Source organism: Bufo gargarizans, chromosome 1 (genome assembly GCF_014858855.1).
Source record: "Bufo gargarizans isolate SCDJY-AF-19 chromosome 1, ASM1485885v1, whole genome shotgun sequence".
Classification (NCBI taxonomy): Eukaryota; Metazoa; Chordata; class Amphibia; order Anura; family Bufonidae; genus Bufo; species Bufo gargarizans.
In genome coordinates, this window is record NC_058080.1 from 750,826,759 (window position 1) to 750,833,719 (window position 6,961).

Consider the following 6,961-nt stretch of genomic DNA (forward strand, 5'->3'; position numbering starts at 1 on the left):
ATTACATAAATACAACACCAGAACCAAGCTCATTACATAAATACAAAACCAGAACCAAGCTCATTACATAAATACAGCACCAGAACCAAACCCATTACATAAATACAGCACCAGAACCAAACCCATTACATAAATACAGCACCAAGACCAAGCTCATTACATAAATACAACACCAGAACCAAGCTCATTACATAAATACAAAACCAGAACCAAGCTCATTACATAAATACAGCACCAGAACCAAACCCATTACATAAATACAGCACCAGGACCAAATTCATCACATAACTACAGCACCAGAACCAAGCCCATTACATAAATAAAGCACCAGAACCAAGCTCATTCCATAAATATAGCACCAGAACCAAGCTCATTACATAAATACAGCACCAGAACTAAGCTCATTACATAAGTACAGCACAAGGACCAAATTCATCATTTAAATATAGCACCAGAACCAAGCTCATCACATAACTACAGCACCAGAACCAAGCCCATTACATAAATAAAGCACCAGAACCAAGCTCATTCCATAAATATAGCACCAGAACCAAGCACATTACATAAATACAGCACCAGAACTAAGCTCATTACATAAGTACAGCACAAGGACCAAACTCATCATTTAAATATAGCACCAGAATCAAGCCTATTACATAAATACTAGTGTTGATCAAGCACAATAGTACTCGGGGGCTCGGGCCGAATACATCGAGATGCTCGGGTGCTCTACCGAGCATCCGAGTATAATGGAAGTCAATGGGAGAACCGAGCATTAAACCATGCACCCCCTGCTCTGAAGAGGGGAGGGTGCCTGGTTCATAGGAAAAGGTCAGAAATTTATGGAAACACCACTGAAATGGTTCGGGAACAGCATGGGGAGGATGTCTGGATGTATAATGGACTCCCAGGTCGCTGCTGGGAACGATGTTGTCCAAGTAGTACGCCACTTTTACAGACTGACAATAATACGCACAAAACCGAAGATAAAATCGATTTTAGAGGAAAAATTGTTAGAAAACATTCTTTCCTGGATATTTACTTGTATATATAGTGCAAGTGCTGCCAAAATTACAACGAAGAGGCACTCCGATACAACCTGTATATTACATAAAGGAGGGCCTCATTCACATTGTGGTACAATTGTTCAGGTAGTGGGACTCCTACACTCATAAAGCCTATGCACTAAGTGAAAGGGCTACCAAAAATTACAAGGATCCGACACTACAATACACCCTTTGTTACACATAAAGGAGGGCATCATACACAGCCTTGAAAACTTATGATTGATGGCCTGCTGGTGACCCTCAAAAACATTTGGAGCAAGGGCCTGCTGATCTGACCATCTAAAACATTATAGGTGAGGGTCTGCTGCCGCTTTGGTGACTATATAACCTGGGGCCGATCGCACGTCCCCGTGACAGCGACGATCCATTCAGATGTCTGGCCTATCAACTTTCAATGTTATTGTCAGCGCAAACCATGGTGACTACGGGTAACGGTGAATCAGGGTTTGATTCCGGAGAGGGAGCCGGAGAAACAGCTATGGCTACCACATACAAGCAAGGCAGCATTACCAATTAGGTGAGGGCCTGCCGGTGAGCTGACCCTGTAAAAAATTATATGCGAGGGCCTGCTAGTGAGCTGACCCTGTAAAAGATTTTATTTACGGGCCTGCTGGTGAGCTGAACCTGTAAAAGATTTTAGGTGCAGGCCTGCTGGTGAACTGACCCTCTAAAAGGTTGTAGGTGAGGGCCTACAGGTGAGCTGACCCTCTAAAACATTATATGCGAGTGCCTTCAGGTGAGCTGACCCTGTAAAAGATTGTAGGTGAAGGCCTGCTGGTGAGCTGACCCAGTAAAACATTATATGCGAGGGCCTGCTGGTGATCTGACCCTCTAAAAAATTATATGCCAAGGCCTGCTGGTGAACTGACCCTCTAAAACATTATATGCGAGGGCCTGCTGGTGAGCTGACCCTATAAAACATTATATGCGAGGGCCTTCAGGTGAGCTGACCCTGTAAAAGATTGTAGGTGAAGGCCTGCTGGTGAGCTGACCCTGTAAAACATTATATGCGAGGGCCTGCTGGTGATGTGACCCTCTAAAAAAAAACATGATTTGAGGGCCTGCTGGTGTGCTGACCCAGTAAAACATTATATGCGAGTGCCTGCTGGTGAACTGACCCTCTAAAACATTATATGCGAGGGCCTGCTGGTGAGCTGACCCTATAAAACATTATATGTGAGGGCCTGCCGGTGAGCTGAACCTGTAAAACATAATATGCGAGGGCCTGCTGGTGAGCTGAACCTGTAAAACATAATATGCGAGGGCCTGCTGGTGAGCTGACCCTTTAAAAAATTATATGCCAGGGCCTGCTGCTGAGCTGACCCTGTAAAACATTATATGCAAAGGGTATATGTGCGAGGGCATTATATACGAGGAATAAGCATGTGTTGATATGATGGAAGAGGAGAAGGAGGATGAGAAAAGGAAGATTCAACCCCTATACCCTTGTTTGTAGTGGAAGGGGTACATGGGAATACAGTGGGTTCAGTACATTATAAACAACACATTTAAAGTGCCTTTATGTTCATCAGCTTTCCTCTGGTGGAGTCGAGAAGTCATGGTCAATCCAGACCATGTTCATTTTTATAAGAGTCAACCTGTCAGCATTTTCAGTTGACATGCAGTTACGCTTATCTGTTATAATGCCATCAGCAGCACTAAATACCCTCTCAGACAAAACGCTGGCGGCAGGGCAGGCCAGCACCTCCAAGGCATAGAGCGCAAGTTCGTGCCACGTGTCCAGCTTGGACACCCAGTAGTTGTAAGGCACTGAGGGATTATTGAGGACGCTGATACGGTCTGCTATGTACTCCTTCACCATCTTCCAAAATGTATCCCTCCTTGTGACACTAGGCCGCGCATCAGGGTGAGGGTTCTGGTGGGTGTCATGAAACTGTCCCAGGTTTTGGAGAGTGTTGCCCTGCCTCTGTTGGAACTGCTGTGTGTTCCCCTTGTCTCCCCTCCTCGGTTGGCCAAGGAACTACGGATTCTGCCGCCAGCGTTGCCAGATGGAAATTTTTGGAGCAATTTTTCAACAAGGACCTTCTGGTATTGCACCGTTTTGCTTGTCCTCTCCACCAGAGGAATGAGAGATGAGAAGTTCTCTTTGTAGCAGGGGTTGAGAAGGGTGAAAAAACAGTAATCTGTGTTGTCTAAAATGCATATAACGCGCAGGAAAGGCAGCCTAACATGAAGTCGGCCATGTGTGCCAGAGTACCAAAAGGCAAGACTTCGCTGTCATCATCAGGAGGATCACTCTCAATCTCCTCATCCTCTTCCTCCACTTGTGCCCACCCACGCTGAACAGATAGAATTAAACTTCCATGGGTACTACCCTCTGTAGCGGAGGCAACCGTCTCCTACTCCTCCTCCTCTTCGTCGTCCAATTCGCACTGAGAAGATGAACTGAGGGTGGTCTGTCTATCACCCACATTTCCACCTCTTCCACATGCTGTCACGGATGGTGTTGCAGAAAGCTGGAACTTATAAATAAACATCCGACTGGCTTGATCCCAAACTAAGGAGCATATGGATGAGCCCTATAAAACCCCTAGAGCTCTCCCTGACTGCTATGCCCATGCAAAGGTCTTTATGGTAGGCAATTGCATGTCCACGCACCTCATACTATGTGACACCTGAATACCCTATAATAGTGAGGGGACACGACCACCGGCTCCCTGCACTTAATACGGACGGAGTCAGGGTCAGCTAGAATCAAGCCAGCAAGGAAACACAAATAAAGGAAACAGACTTATCTGAGGAAGCAGCCTCCAGCAGTTAACACAATCCAGGAAGAAGTATAAACCGCAAAGTGAAGCAGTATGGGAGGGAATATAAAGGGAGACAATTAGTGTAAATAGATGACAGCTGGGAGAAGGAAAGGAGATGACAAAGTGAAACCAAAACAAAGAACTTCATGCAGGTAGAGAAGAACATCTAACAGACCTTCTCACAGAAGTGGCGGTGACAGTACCCCTCCCTCTACGGGTGGACTCCGGACACTCAGAGCCCACCTTCTCAGGATGAGACCTATGGAAAGCCCTGATAAGACGAGTGGCCTTAACCCTCCTCTTATGTTAGCTTTCTGTTACTATCCATGATGTTAACGGGTCGGTTTTGACCCGTGTCTTAAATCAGCCATAAAATACCCTCTGAACAATTATTTATCATCCAATTTGTTTCTTACCTCTTGGTTACCTTGTTAGGCTTCTTTATCCTTGAAAAGATTGGTTTTAATATTTTTGGTGTGACCCCTTAGACCTTTCTTTTGATAGCATACCTCCCATGTTGCATATTGGAGATGATTACTCTGAAAGTCAGCAACTCTGAAATGTATTGGTCCTATGTTTCTTTACTTTATTTAGAGAAGCAGATAAGCAGGCAAAGAGATGGGCCCCTCCCTAACTACAGCTCACAGGGTTGAGAGGGGATTGGCTGTCAGTGTTACTAAGCAGAGAGAGTGTTTATGATTTCAGTTTTGGCACTTATTAGTGTCCTATAATCCTATATTATAACTGGGTCAGAATTGACCCTAACACGATAAACGTCTTAATTTTAACCACAGTATTTTATAATTTAGTGAAAAGGATTCTTTTTCTATTACATTGTTTAAATAGAGGTTCCTGACAAAGTAAAAAAATCTTGATGCAATAAACAAATTTATGTGATACTTATAGACATTCAAAACCTGAAAACGGGTCGGTTCTGACCCTAACATAAGAGGAGGGTTAATGTCCGCCACTGGGACCCACATCCTCTCCTCAGGACCATAACCCTCCCAGTGAACGAGGTACTGGAGAGAACCGCGGATAATGCGAGAATCCACAATCCTAGAGACCTGGAGTTCAAGATTACCATCAACAACAATCGGAGGAGGAGGCAAAGAGGAGGGTACAGTGAGTTGGACATAAGGTTTTAATAGGGACCTGTGAAAAACATTATGGATCTTCCAAGTCTGAGGAAGATCAAGATGGAAGGCAACGGGATTGATGATGGACAAGATCTTGTAAGGCCCAATAAACGTAGGACCCGGGGGCGTGGCTAACTGCCGACATGAGCGACTGCATATGATCTGAGCTCCGGCTCCCGTTTATGATCCTGATCAATCCTGAGCACTGACACGATCACCCTGACAATAAAAAAGACGTACGACACCACGAGCCTATGGATCCTAAAGATGGGACCTAGCTAGGCTCAAGCAGCGGCTGAACGCCTGAAAGAATTTGCGCGCCAAGATAACCAACATGGCGCCGCAACAACTAGTACACCCCGTACTCAACATACCCGCGGCCAGGCGGCTCAGCAAGTAGTCAGTGATGAACCGGAGGTGCCAGAGCTATCACCGAAAGAAGCGCATGAACAACTCTTGTCAGCAATCTTGGCCTGTCAAACTTCCCTCACTACCAAGATTGACGAGGTACGTGTGGATGTAGGCCTCCTTAGACAAGACGTTCAGCAACTCAGAGAGCGGGTGAGGGGAGCGGAAGAGAGTATCTCAGAACTAGAGGACCTCACTCGTCCCATGCCTGCCAAGATCCATGCCGTGGAAGAGTCAGTCTCCCTGTGGAGGCAAAAGTGTGATGACTTGGAAAACAGGGCCAGGAGGAATAATTTGCGCATTTTGGGCCTCCCAGAGAGAACGGAAGGGTCGGATCCTGCCGCCTTCCTGGAAACCTGGTTCAGATCTACCTTTCCTGAGGCAGCCTTTTCTATGGCATACGCGGTGGAACGAGCCCACAGGCTTCCAGCTCGCCCACCACCACCTGGTGCTCCACCTAGGCCGCTATTAGCACGCATGCTGAATTGGAAGGATCGCGACCTTATCCTTACACAGGCGAGGAAGAAGAAGACCATCATGCATGAAAATGCCAAAGTGTCCTAGTTTCCCGATTTTTTTCCGCCGAGCTTCAGAAGAAAAGGGCGACCTTTGTTTCTGTAAAGAGAAGGCTTCGGGACATGAACTTACCATATTCCATGGCATACCCCGCCAGGCTGCGGGTGGTGGATGGAGAAAAGTCAAATTTCTTCACTGACCCTAAAGAGGCGGATAAGTTGGTAGTCAGGAAATCGCGTAGAGTGGCGCCATCTTGAGAAGCAGCTTTGCATCTTTGTCTCATCTTTTGTCCGAGGACTTTACCGATGGGACATTCTATTAACACTGGCGGTGGAGATTCGTCATTTGCATTATGCGAAAGTATGCAGCTTTGGACTCTGTAATGATTGCATACAGCCACTTCAGAGCGAGTTTCACTGTTTTGTGCGTACGCCATTAGTTAACTGTCAGTATGCTATACTATGTATGATGAGAGCTGGTCAGATACCTGCATAACTTTTTACCACCTTGTAATATGCAGGTCCCTGACTTTACAGCCACAAGGAAGTCAATTTCCCGTATTGGGCAATATTCACTTTATTTCAGTGTTTGTTTATGGCATGTTTCGTTTTGCCTTAAGCTTGTATACCTTGTTTTGGCATTATGTGGTAGATCATCAACTACAGGTAGATATGTGAATGTAAGGGGTAATTCGTTGGGAGGAAGCTATTCGAAATTGCAGCAGAAGTGCAGACTCGTATTTAGATATGAGATACAAACAATATGGCCACCCTAGTGCTAATGTCCTGGAATGTGAGAGGGCTAGGGGACGTGGGTAAGAGAATGTCCGTCTTTGCACATGTCCGCAGGTATGCCCCTCACATACTCAGTTTGCAAGAAACTCACTTAACGGCCGACACAGCCGGTAGACTTCAGAAATCATGGGTTCAGTGTGCATATCACTCGTACGGTACCTCACACTCCAGGGGAGTGTCTCTGCTAATCAATCGCTCTCTTAGGTGAGAGTTACATACGATTGAAAGTGACCCGGAGGGAAGATACGTTTTTGTTTATGCACATG